Source organism: Haliotis rubra, unplaced genomic scaffold (assembly GCF_003918875.1).
Source record: "Haliotis rubra isolate DU_JTF1 unplaced genomic scaffold, ASM391887v1 Scf227, whole genome shotgun sequence".
Lineage (NCBI taxonomy): Eukaryota > Metazoa > Mollusca > Gastropoda > Lepetellida > Haliotidae > Haliotis > Haliotis rubra.
In genome coordinates this window covers 1,427,317-1,442,077 of record NW_025766303.1, presented here as the reverse complement: position 1 = coordinate 1,442,077, position 14,761 = coordinate 1,427,317, and positions in this window count along the sequence as shown.

Here is a 14,761-nt window from a genome sequence, read left to right as displayed (position 1 = left end):
AATGAAAAATCGTTAGGCTTGCAAGACAATGACAATAACAGTGATGAAAAGCCTCAGTCAACTTCAAGGAACATTAAGCCACCTCCTACGAGTGATGCCTACCAAACAGACACAGTTAAGAGAAGGAAAAGAACTGTACGGGAAGCCCATATCGAAAATAGAAGAATAGATAGACTATTAAAACGAAATATCCATCACCATTTAGAATTCTTACCATGTGGATGATAATTTCATCATGGAATGTCAATGATCTTAGAAACATAGGAAATTTAGAAACTGTTTTCTCAACCCGTCAAAATTCTCAGTGATAAATGCTTTTTACAAGAAACCTTCTAGGATAATGAATTTTTTTAACAGTATAAACATATGTGGCATGGAAAAGTATTTCATGATAATAACATATATAAAAAATGAAAAGGAGTTGCTATTTTATTTCATTCCAAATTTCCATATCATGATAGAAAAACAATTCCGATATTGAAAGTTGTGTTTAATGGTTAATGATACGGATTATTCATGGATAAATATTTATGCTCCAAATGAGCCAAGTCGGAGAATAGCTCTAGATCTCTTTGATGAAATCGCTACCTATAGTTGTAATGATAATGTAATAGTTGGAGGGGACTTTAATTAAAGTTTAATTGTTTACTGTGCCAGAGGTGCCAATATGAAAACATTTGATATGAAAAGTAGTAATCGCTTACAAATGTTGTTGAATAATATAAACGTCTGATGTATGGAGGTACATGAATCCTAGCAGATGGGAAAATACAAGACAAGAACTTGTTGACGGCGTCATCAAACAGCCACTTATAGATATGATTCTAATAGCAAGATCACCTGAGTATTTGGACGCATTATAAAACTACGGCGGGACAAATAGACTGTCTTAAATAAACTTGGGAGACAGGAACTTGAATCGAACTTTGAGAAGCGCCATTTACCTTTGGGAGGAGAATTAGCGCAGACGTCAAATTGTTGAAGGCAGATATGGAATACACATCGTCCCGTGACCGAACGGGACACATGTGTACTGTTGAACTGGTGACTCTTGCAATGGTATTGCCCAAGGCCATACAGGCGGATTTGCGTGCGAGGCTTTGGTAGCATCGGAACTCTAACGGCTACATACATATACGTAATGCGTTGATTAAAATCGTAGATTCTCTTGAAAAAGGATGGGAGACTGTAAACCCTTTTCTGTTTAATCAACTTGCAGACGATTCCGATGATGATTAGAATATATATAAAGCACTTTGCAAACACAAACGCACGTGTAAAACTCCCAACAACTAAAGTCGACCCATACTATAGCAAAGATCGCCTACTGTCACTCAACCCGAACATTTTACTTTGTCCTAAGATGAATGAGTGACCAATTGTTTGGAAACACAATTTCATCAATGGTATATTAATGGAAATATTTGACAGGGTTCAAGGTTGCAAGTATAGATATGATGCCCGGGAAAAACCACCCAGGTCGTTGTATCCCTTGTATATCGTGATGACGTCAGAAACACAATGTTAGCTTTTGTACAGCAAGTCGATAATGAATCCAGTGATAGGGGGATGTTTATGATATTCTTTGAGGACCACAATGCGGGATGGTGCCACAGGGTGTGAGAGGCAAATGGAAAATATTTAAGTCCGAGAAAGATGTTATTAGGGTTCATGTTTGGGGTGGGGGAAGTCGTGGTGGTATGGCAAAAAGCAGGAGGTTGTCATGTAATTGCGAAAGGGAGAAAGAAAGAGATAAAACAAATGTTGAAGCTTGCAATTGATATGTTTATTATATTGTCATGGATTGTCAATCATTTAAATTGTATGAGGAAATGTGTGTTTTCACACACACTGAGGTAACATTTTGATTTAACATTTCTAAAGGAATTATTTTGGGACAGGGAACAAGTTATTTTGAAAGGCAAAGTGCGCAGATTACAGTGGTGTACCTCCTTCAGTATGCCAAAGCGTTCAGTTTCAAGTTAGTACATTAACGGGGCAGGGTAATAAAATGGAAATTGATGTAAATGATGAAAAATATTACTTACTGAGTGTGGGTGTTAGAATGGTTGAAAGAAAGGCAAATTTCAGAAGAAAAATACCGAAGGTGGTTAGAACCAAGTGGTATGTTACACCATGAATTAACAGAAATTGTAATACACAACAATGATTTAAAATAAATATTTAAAGAAAGCAAAAACGACGAAAAAGGAGAGAAGGTAAATGATCAATGAGAAACATGGCGTGTTTGAGGTAGGTGTTTTGACATAATAAAACTGGTTAATCTTGAAAAACACCGCTGATTCGATCAGGTTCAGTACAAACAACACATACTATATCCTGGATACTGCTTACCAATCAGTTGTCTCTATCCACTACTGCTGAGCATTGAAATAATGGGGGAAAAGAACTCCGTCATTAAAACTTTCAGAGGATGGGAGGAATTCGTGTGAAATTGTTACCTTTGACAGCAAATTTTCCGTGCCAGTCAAAGGTTGCAGAGGAAATATCGTCTGGCTTTTATGGGCAAACTTCACTTGTTGTGTTACGCTGCACTAAGCAGCCTTACAGCTATATGTAGTATGTCCGTAATTAATAGTGTCTGAACTAAACAAGCCAATGACTGACATCACGAGCATCGCTAAACGCAATTGGGAAACGCTGACATGTCAACCAAGTCAGCGAGGCTGACCAACCGATCTCGTTAGCCGCCTCTTACTACTAGCATGGGCGGCCTGATCTTCACAGGTGTTGATGTGCTGACTGTTTTACGTTCATACAAGCTGTACTCGCATACACGAGGAACACAATCTCTCAGGTGCCATGAAAAAGAGTATTTCAGTTTGTTTCACAAAGGAAGGTAACACGAGAGACATTAAACGTTATAAACCTATTTCATTGTCAGTGGTGAAGGGTAGACCATCTTGTGTAACCTTGATGAGACAATGTGAGGGAACCTTTTTAATATAATCGCGATATTGGTTCGTATCCCATCAAAACAGAAAAAAACATTTGGCAGTGTTTCACATCAATTCTTTTTGTCTAATTCTCAGAAAACTTTCCTGTGGAAATTTCTTCTTTTCATTTCTATAAATTCCCTACACTGATATAAAGAACTCTGGAAATCACAATGATCAATTGACACATTGCCCACCTTAATCTTGGTGTTCGTCAGGTAGACCAGGGGCTATGTATCGTGCATGGTATCAGAACAGCTCAAGCAACTACTTATGATCAATCAGTTTAAACACAGTCAATACAAAGTGATTATACGTAGCCGTTTACCTTCAGCTCCAGATACATCGTTGATCTGAAATCGTTCAATAAAAATCAGCTAGACAATTCCTTCCACTATTGTACCCAACTGAGCTATACGCTGAACCATCGGCAGATGATATATCCCCTTGGTCTGGTGCAATTCGAAAATGGAGTTTGGCTACTTATCCCAATAACCATTAATGACACCAGTTGACCAATAGATTTTGCGCAATCTCCATCCAGAAACATTCAATGGTTTATTCTCAGTTAGAAAATGGATAAATAGAATAAAATATATAACTCATCGAAAGACACCAGCTCGCCACAAGACGGGTCTGTATAACAAGACTTTGGAGGGTATTGGACTTTTGCTGTGGAAACAAGCAGTTATCGGCGTGGGTTTGATGCTGATGGGAATATCTGTTTGTTTGCCATACTTAGTTCTATCCATATGGATTCTGAGTGACAAAAACTCTCCAAGAGACTGTGTGACAAGGGGACGACGTTCACTTTCCAACGGTGAACTTTCCTTTGATGCTTACATTTCACAACTCTTGTGGTACAATCGAGCATTTTTATTCTCCGATTCATAAGAGCTGCATAAGGTTCTTCCTATGAAGTTGTTTGGTCAAGGTAACAACAAGACAAATCGGACGCATACAATATGGTTTGTTAAACTGTATTTTTTAGAAATCTTTTTCATTCAAAGTTCAATGCATCGATGCTTCTCTCTGGCGATTTCGGCCTCCGATTTCTGAACGGGCTAAGCTTGATTGACCTTTTCTTTGGTTGATAGCACTAGCTTTTCTTGTCAAATCATTAGAGTATTATACCCCTTTATCCGTGATCTTTGCAGCTTTGAGATCGCCGCAGTATAGGACTGTCCTTGTTGTCACCCTGTGGTCGTTGGGGAAAAGAGGTGAGGAATTATTTACTTTTAGACATGGCTTCTGAACAAAAGATTTAAAGATGACATACTGATTCTAACTATCATTCTATCTTACTTCTGGTCACAATTCTTAATTATTCAAGATTGTGTCAAACTTATCAAGCTGAATCAAAGATTTTTTTTCGTTATTGCTTTTCAGGCCGTAAGACAACGATATGAAGATCACAATGATAATATACATTTTGGTGACAGGGCTGGGAGTCTGAATGTAAGACATAAAACATACACATAATAAATAGTAGTACATTCTTTTACACAGAGGACTTACATCTCTGGTATCTGCAGAGATGTTGCAAATATCAAGTTTGTTATTATCGAAGTTGCTGCACAGGCCACTGAACTCTTCTTCCACAGGCATAATCAATGACAGGACACAATGCCTGTCTGACATGGCCGAAAATCAATTAGCTTTGAAATTCGAACAATAGTCTGTCACAGGTGCAAAACGATCTACTGTCGACATGAATGATGTGTATCTCGTCATCTGTGCCCGTTCCCAGATTCGGAAGTCTATTAAGGCTGCTGTATCATCGGAGTGGAGGTTATGTTTGCACATTATGTAAATACGACCGTGCCTCTGTTGTTTGTCACCGCTGAGAGACAAGCACGAGGGAATCCACTGCAAGAAGGACATGATGTGCGCAAACAGCAACGGGAACCAGTTGGCCTCTTCTAAATCTCGTCGTATCTGGCAACAAGTATAGTATGACCAGAAATTATTGAGAATTTTAGGAATATGTTTAATTGGATTTTTAGTATAAACAACCTTGACCAGCTATCAAGTGCTTGGTTTCATTCAAGAGAGACAACTCCATTCATCCTTTTTCATTAGTTTGTGAAGAGTTATCCCCTTTGTTTACTTGCTAGCAGACGATATTTTCAGTGATCCTCAGTATGGATGATTTAGAGAAGAGGAAGTTGATTTTAGAGTATTATAACAAGGACATCAGATCAGCTAAAGTGATTTCAAGTAGAACAGGCATCCCTTTGTCCACTGTTTATCGTGTTTTGAAAAATATTGCAAATGGATATGGCATTGAGCACCAGGGAGGCGCAGGTAGGCCCAGAAAATTGACTGTCGGTGACAGGAGGCGGCTTGGTATTCTTGTTTCTAAAAACAAACGAAGGAGCTTTAGAAAACTTAAGGCTGGATATGATTGATAGAGGAACTGTGGCTGTCTGTTAGGAGACAATTAGAACTGAGCTGCATGCAATGGGTTGGCAGAAAAGTCGAGGAATTCCATCACCGATCATGAAATCTGAACAAAAGGAGCGAAGGTTGAACTGGTGCTTACAGCATAGAAATTTTAACTGGGACAATGTGATTTTCTCAGATGAAAGTTCTGTGTTGCTGTTTCCTAATACACTGAAATTCTGGACCAAACAAACTGAAAAACCTTTGTATCAACGCCCAAAGTACAGTCCGAAATTTAACGTGTGGGGTGGCATATCTGTGTTAGGGGCAACGCCCCTCTGTGTATTTGAAGGGAATATGAACAGTGAGCGGTACACAGATATTCTCGAGGGACATTTACTTCCATCTGCTCACGTGTTCTATGGAAATTTTGGATTTTCCAGCAGGACAACTACCCAAAACATCGTTCAGAGCATTCACAGGCCTGGTTTCGGACCCAAAAAATGACATTATTAGATTGGCCAAGCTATAGCCCTGACCTCAATCCAATAGAAAATGTTTGGGGACTTATGAAGGAAATTGTCAATAAGAAAAATCTGACAAATATTGCTGAAATGAAAGAAGAGGTGGTCCGATATTGGGACAGCATGGACCACGACTTTCTAACTTCTTTGATCAGTAGTATGCCCCGCCGCATTGAAGCCTGCATTGCTGCCCATGGTGACTTGACAAAATACTTACTGTTCACCTGTCTTTGAATCTGGAGTTATGTTCTGCTAATATTCACATTTAATACGTGAGTAATGAGTGAAAAAAATCTTTAAATTCTCAATAATTTCTGGTTGTACTGTGTAAAACAAGTTATAAGATCAAGTATGAGTGAGTTAAAATTTAAAGTAAGATCGGCAGTATGTAATGATAAGCCATATCGTGACTACGAAAGTAAATGACCTATTAATAATAAAATAATTTAAAATATTCCTTCTATATTGCGGCATTCATAATCTCGTCTGGGCCAAGAAATATATTAAAGAAATACAGTGATCAACAGCATGAGCGTCGATCTACTATCCTAGAAGACACGGTAGCAACGTGAACAATGTAACCATAAAGATTGACATTAAATGTCACGTCCTCCCTCCGAGTTCTGTCTTCGTCAGTTGCACGTCTTGGAGCACCGTCAATGTGGATATTTGCTCCAAATATCAATCACAGGTTTATATGGTCCAGAGGGGCGGTGGGGTAGCCTAGTGGTTAAGGCGTTCGCTCGTCACGCCGAAGACTCGGGTTCGATTCCCCACATGGGTACAATGTGTGAAGCCCAATTCTGGTGTCCCCCGCCGTGATATTGCTTGAATATTGCTAAAAGCGGCGTAAAACCAAACTCACTCACTCACTCACTCACTCACTCACTCATTATATTATGGTCCAGACGCGATAATACAAATGGGCGGAGTATTGCTGAGCGCGGTGTTGAACAACCAAATCACGATTACTTCCAGATGGAAATCATATGGGAAGTATATAAGGATTTCCTTGTAAGGGACGTTTGTGTGGATATTTAATGTCCGCTTCAGTTACTTCTTGTCTCTTCTTTGAAAACAACACAAAGGAAAACGAAGCAAAACCGGTTATTCCAGGAGCAGTTCGTGTGAAGGACAGAAACACTGTTTCAAATTAAGAAGGTACATCAGTCTTATATTTTCAGAGCACGTGTTGAATATGTAAGAGATTCTCTCCCCATTACATGAGTATATTTTGAACTCAAAAATGAAAGCTTACCACTTGATGGCAGACAAATTACAGTGCTGCTGAGAGGCATACATAGCTTAGAATCCACAATACATTGACACTCATAGTCTCATTTTTGTTTCAGTCTTTGCAACAGCACCTCCACCAGTAACAGGCAGACCCACGTCTTGGAAACACGGATACACTCAGTCTTGGTAGCAAGCCCAAACTCCAGGGTTAAGCTCAGATACCACCTAACAGTCTCCCTCTTCAGGAAGCTTCTTTGGCACCGATCTTTATAAACGTGTGAACACTACGCAAATCAAAGAGTACCTCGTACATTTTCACACAAATGTTCGACAATTTACGTAAAGCAGATACGGTCGATATTGGAGTAGACTATATAAACTTGGGACCATGAATTTGTCCATTCGGGTTTCGTATTTATCGAAGCGTGCGTAAAATAAGCAATTTATCACTGATCATATACATGAGCTGTTGCTATTATTTCGCTGTACACTTTCGACAAACTTGAAACTCATGGTGATTGATACAAGTAATTGGCTTAACGTGCCTTTTTTGGATTAAGTGAACCTCTCAACTACCGAGCCAGTTCACGCTTTAATACAAAAGCAGCATATAGGAACTATGTTAACAGTTTGGTATCCATGATTAATTGTGCTCGTTTTGTTGAAATAGCCGATGAACATATGGCTAGCACAATTTACGACATTCTCTATCGTCGCTTTTTGACAGCATTGGACCGCCTCCGTGGTGTAGTGGTTAGAGCGTCCGCCCGGAGAGCGGAAGGTCGCGGGTTCGATCCCCGACCGCGTCATACCAAAAGACGTTAAAATATGCTACTTGTTGGTCCCTGCCTGGCGCTCGGCATTAATGGGTACAACAAGGACTGGTCGGCTCGGAGTCAGTATAATGTGTCTGAGTGGGGTATTAATGCTTCACTGCGGCATGGTATCTCAGTGAGCTAGCACTATAAAACCAGCTTCAGTCTGGGCTAGTACAAGCAGCCGCACATACACATACACACGCATGCACGTCGTCATATGAGCGAAATATTCTCAAGCACGACGTTAAACCCAATTTCACCTCACCTCACTTGACAGCATCATTCCATTAATGACGTCATATCGTGGTGAGGGAACGAGTGAGAGAGTTTAGTTTTACGCCGCTTTTAGCAATATTCCAGCAACATCAAGGCGGATTTACACGCGTGTCTTCGCCGTGACGAACGAACGCTTTAACCACTAGTCTACCCCGCCGTTCCTATCAGGGAAGGAGGATACAATGCAGGTACGTCATAGTTTATAAAACAATGCGGCTCCAACTGTAGTTCGACTTTGTTGTAGTGAGTATGAGAAATGTGTAGAATCTCATTTGCTCTTTCAAATCACATATATAAACACAAGTAAATAACATTCTCAAATATTGTGTCGCGAGCATGTATGCAAGTTAATCTAAACAAAACCATAGTTATTGTATTTAGAAATGATGGTCCTCTTCGCTCTTATGATAAATGGTATTTTAATGGAGAACAAATTGTTCATTCTATATGTATTTGGGAATCATGTTTACACCTAAACTTGTTTGGTCTAAAAACCCAACCCGTCTAGCATCTCAAGTTTGTAAGGCAACACGCTCTGTTAATTTGTTTTCAAATATTTGGAAATACAATGTATATGTTGCTCTGGCCTTTTCAAAATATTTGATGCAATGGTAACACCTATTTTATGCTATGGTGCAAAGATGTTGTAACCTTTTAGAATCTGTTTAACTTGATTTTTGTAAAATAAATTCTTTGAACTGGGAAATCATCTTGTAATGTAATGGCGTTGGGTGAATGTGGCAGAATCCCTTTTCAGCTAAGGTACATAACATGTGTTGTCAAATATTGGAGTAGAGTAATTCATCGTCAACTTTTGTAAAATACCATAGCAAAGACAGATTATGCACAAAGCTCTAGACATCAATGAAGTGAGTATGATTCTACGCCGCTTTTTGCAATATTCCAGCAATATCACGGCGGGGGACACCAGAAATGGGCTTCACACATTGTACCCATATGGGGAATCGAACCCGAGCCTTCGGCGTGACTTGCGAACGATTTAACTACTAGACTACCCCACCACCCCAGACATCAATGGAGGCGCACCAACACTAACAAAGGTAAACATATTGTGTTTTCTCATGGTTTGGGTATATTTGGTAAAACCAAGATGTCGGCGATGTGAATAATTGTCATCTATCTAAATACTCAATGCCTTGTAAAAAGTGGTCAAACGTTACGCATGTTATATTTGGGATTACACTTTGTATATTGTTATTGAATTTGTTAAATCACTGCAATTAGTTGAATATCTTGTCCAAGGAAGTACTTTAAATTTTCATGTACGTAAGATCCATTTGCTGAAATAAATCTGTAATGCCATATGTTTAATTGACAATTCTCCGCTTCATATACTGAGAGAAACAAATAAAGGAACACGGGAAAATTCAAGTGTTCCTTTAATAGTTTCCACTTTTCATCAGGGCGGTGGGGTAGCCTAATGGTTAAAGCGTTGGCTCGTCACGCCGAAGACCCGGGTTCGAATCCCCACATGGGTAAAATGTGTGAAGCCCATTTCTGGTGTCCCCCGCCGTGATGTTGCTGGAATATTGCTAAAAGCGGCGTAAAACCAAACTCAGTCAGTCAGTCAGTCCACTTTTCATCACCGGTTTAGAATAGCGCTGTGGGAGGAAATCTGAGAATAAATAGAGGAATTCTGCAATGAAGTGGTGTTCCCTTATTTGTTTCCCTCAGTATATTATCAAAAGACTTAACGTCGTCAGTACACTCCCACATAGGACACCTCCAGTTGCACCCTGATTACAACGTGATGCCAGCAGACATCCTTACGTTGTTTCGTGTGTCATAATGGTGCACGATTAACGTTATTGTCAGTGAACAATTGTTGGCACGCGGAACCACCCGCAGGGTCACAATGCAGATCCTGACTTCACAACACAATACGTCTATCAATAACACATCTACTCAGCTATGTGCACATCCTGTCCCATAGTCACCCTTCCTCAACACTACTCATCGTCTATCCTGCATGGTGGCCGGTGTAGGCTGACAAAGAATAGGCGGAAGGGAGGAGGTCATCCTTGAATATAATCGTGTATTTTATTTGCCCTCATCGTGTAACCTTTGGGTAACACACAGTATAGATGCCCCAAAGGTCAGGTGTTGGTGGCCCTACCTGCGGCGTCTGTTCCTTGTGGTGAGGAGTGTATAACATACGCATCGGGTGAAACAACAGTCATTTATATCTGGTTTTAGGTTTCACGGACATCTACGGGATTGTGAAGATGCTACAGATCATGTCACGAACGAATACTCGTGTTTACCCGCATGATTTATCCGCTCGTTGTATAACTCACCAGTTCTCGTGTACTGATGATGTTTAACAATTTGGATGTCTGTGTGTTTGTTCACACCGCGTAGAATGTTTGTTAAGCTGTCAGATTCTCATGCACTACAAGTTAGTAACAACACCTGGGTTTAGGCTTATTGAAAACCTACGACCACTACACCTCAATAGTATTAACTCAAACCCGAAACTGACACACACCAATCACATAATTATATAAGTTCACATATGTTCAGTTTTCAGATATTATACATCATAACCTATTAGACCATTGTCCACTGACAGCGAAGAAACTGCGGTCGTTAAACAAAACCAAAAACAGCCTTGCATACAAAAAATGGCTATTACCGAGTTATTCTTATTCGTGATATCACGGCATTTGGTACAATTATATTAAGTAATCGGGTTCTTTACATAGTTTTGGGCCAACTGTACTTCTGAATTCTCTCAATTCTGACACGATAGCCACATTTTAACAAAGGATTAAGGCCATGGCTCAGGCACTTCCGTTCAAAATGTAATACTTTCAGGTTCTTACTCTATAAACATCCCAATTTTTCCCAGACTAAAGAAGCTTAACCTAAACTTATAATGACACCATGATGACCTTTTCGATTCATCTAAATAGTAGTGTGTTGTTTGTGAAACTATCGGAAACAGCCTATGTCGTATGCCCAATTAACGTCCTTGTTGTTTTAGTTAATGATTTACTTTATATATATTACCCTGTTTTCTACCTTACTCATACTAGCTTGACAACGATACAAAAATCTGTATGGAAACGTCGCATCTACCGAATAAAGAAATTCTTTATCCATAAAGTTTGTCCGTATAAAACAGACTATGTCATTAGAAAAGAATATTGTCCGTAGAAGGTAAAATAGCATTAATGGCACTAACTGTTGTAAAACCATTATGTAGGTGTAAATGTCAAATGATTACCCCAATTCAACGAGACATGAAGATACAAATGTGTCTGTGTACGGAACTCACCATCCTCGATAATCCAGGGGGCGATGGGGTAGCCTAACGGTTAAAGCGTTCGCTCGGCACGCCGAAGACCCGGGTTCGATTCCCCACATGGGTACAATGTGTGAAGCCCATTTCTAGTGTCCCCCGCCGTGATATTGCTGGAATACTGCTAAAAGCGGCGTAAAACCCAACTCACTCACTCACTCGATAATCCAGGATACCACATCTCATTTCAGAATGATAAATAGCCTGGACCGATCCGCATCAAAGTTTCATTTCAGCATCTCAGCCTCTATCATCACTAACCCAGCCCAGATCTGATCTCGCTACTCTCTGTAATTATATTGAACTTGCCATATATATCTAGCTAAACGAAGCTATAACGTGAATCTGTTTAGTAATCATTATACGAGAATAACACGACTCTATGTAGAACCGGCACTGAAACTAAATACCCAGACATGAGAATGCTATTTTGAAGATCATTAACTATACACCGGTCTGTACATTTTCCTGAGTAAAACACTGATTGGGTTCTAACTGTTCCATTAATCTACATTTACACCGCATATGCCCGCATAGGCTGCAGAATTGAAGATCTCATATCACTTTGTTTGTGCACAAATCTAATAAAGAACCGTTGTGTGGGCGCGTGATTACTTTTTATGTTATTATATATAAGATGATATGTTCGATATATTCTCACTGTCGCGGATGCAATGTATTTATTTGTTCCCCAAATTAGGCCAGTTAAAGAAAATCGTGCGTTTCATTTCTTTTCTCGAAACTGACTAGTTGAGGGGTAGGCGTTTTATATTTTTTTCTGAAACAGGTCACAAATCTTTAAAGTCCAAGTTTTTGTCACGTCCACTGCTTGTTGTATCTCTGTGACACTTTAGTGAAACCCTGGAAACTGTGTTTGTACAGACCGACACCGGATGATAAACAAGATTACTATGGATTCAAACCAATGAGTAGTGGCCTTTTGGGTAAAAGGCTACTTGACCAACCGTGCCTCCTTTACCTCTCTCCTTCTATCGTCAAAAATATTGTAATTCATGCTCAAGACATTCGGGCGGTGGGGTAGCCTAGTGGTTAAAGCATTCGCACCTTACGCCGAAGACTCTGGGTCGATTTCCCACATGGGTACAATGTGTGAAGCCCATTTCTGGTGTTCCCCGCCTTGATATTGCTGAAATATTGCTAAAAGCGGCGTAAAACGAAACACACTCGCTCACTCACTCACTCACTCAGCATTCAATCATGTCTTAAATCAGGCATTAGGTAGATCAGTTTTGAAATCACAAGTAACACTTTCCTGCTTGTTTCTCATTTGTTTGTGGTTTTGTACATATGTACTATTTAATTATATGTGTGTATTAATTTCATTGCGAGCGTTTCGTGAGTAAAACTATCACTGGTTACAATACATCATATTAACTAGCAGAGCATATGAGGAGAGCCCCAATTGACTGTAGACGATTATACAACCTTAGTGAAATTGGGTAAGAGTACACCAGGGCCCGTATTCTCGAACAGTTCGTAGCACTAAGAATTCTTAACTTTGATCTTAGCCAATGTGTTAAGCAGAGGGGCGGTGGGGTAGCCTAATGGTTAAAGCGTTGGCTCTTCACGCCGAAGACCCGGGTTCGAATCCCCACATGAGCACAATGTGTGAAGCCCTTTTCTGGTGTCCCCCGCCGTGATGTTGCTGGAATATTGCTAAAAGCGGCATAAAACCAAACTCAGTCAGTCAGTCAGTCAGTGTTAAGCAGAACACTACAATGATCAGTTGGCTACACAGTGCGTAAAAGTCGACAAACAAACGGGATCGGGTAGTTGTTGATGCAAGTCATCATATCCCAGTTTCTTGGACCGATGATCAAGATGCCAATCACTGGATTGTCTGGTCCAGACTCGATTATTTACAGACTGCCGTCATATAGCTGGAATATTGCTGAGTGCGGCGTAAAACTAAACTCACTCACTATAATTACAAGTACAGGTAACGTCGTAAAATGTATCACTGACTAAGCTATCAAGCAACAAACATGTCACTGTCTCGTCCCTTCCAATAGAGTGAGTATGTTGTACGCCGCTTTCAGCATTATTCCCAGCATTATCACGACGAAGGACACCAGGAAAGGCTTCAAACATTGAACCCATGTGGGGAACTGAACCTACGTCTTCAGCATAACGAGTGAACGCTTTAACAACTGAGCTACCCCACAGTGCCGCTTCCAATAGACTTCTTCATTTCGGCATATTGAAGCAGCATATTACACAAGAATACGATTCTGATTGGTCAATATTATATTACCCATCCGTGAAACAGCTCATTTTACCACTGTATCAGCCAACAAACTACGATAGATAGAAACGTACCTATTTCTCAGTCATTGTTGATATTGTATACGCAAATCAAGAGCACTATGCCTAACTTCGATGCTATTATCGGCTTTTCCGTAGCTCAGACCGACAGCTGGCACAAAACACTCAAATCATCCAAATATATATCTCAAACAAAACTAGGAAATAAGGGTTTCACTTTGAACCTTATCGGTATCTATATAAAATAGCTTAATTCGTTTGACTTGCACCTGGCACTCGCAAAGATAGACATTAAACTATCTATCTTATTTTTTATAATCAGTGATTCACACTGAAAACCCCCCAGAACGTGGGAGACGGCAACCGTGAATACTACCTGACCCCAAGCCCCCAGTGATGACTACACACGTCAGTTGATGTACCGTCGGGGTAATTGGGTAGAGAACTGTCACATCACGGTTTGTGGTACACATATTAATACAGGTTTGTTTATGCAAGGGAAATGATTCGTTGACATTCTACTGAAATCACATCAACAAACATCATGTCATAATTCAGAAAGTAAACAAACATTTATTCCAATGCAGTATTGGTTGAACTATATAGAACTATACTCCAACGTTGCAGCATCTGTACACTATAAACCATCAAATACAAGTTTTAATCTTTCAGTTTGAAGGGTCCTCCTGAGAGAGTACGTAAGTCCCTAAACTTTCAAAGTAAATTTACACTTACCAGGATTTTTGTAAACGTAGTATTTTTGTGATTTTAAGTTTGGCTAAATATTTCTACAATCGCCAGCGACTGAAGGGATGGTGTAAATCTAGCTAGGGTCCATGCAGGTAGCTAAAATACTGTAAGTCCCCATGGTCCCTAGTATGGTGATCTACCTTCAGTTGTTGGCGATCTACAGCCTGGCTTTATATTGTATCGTCTTCTGTAGTTAAAGTGTTT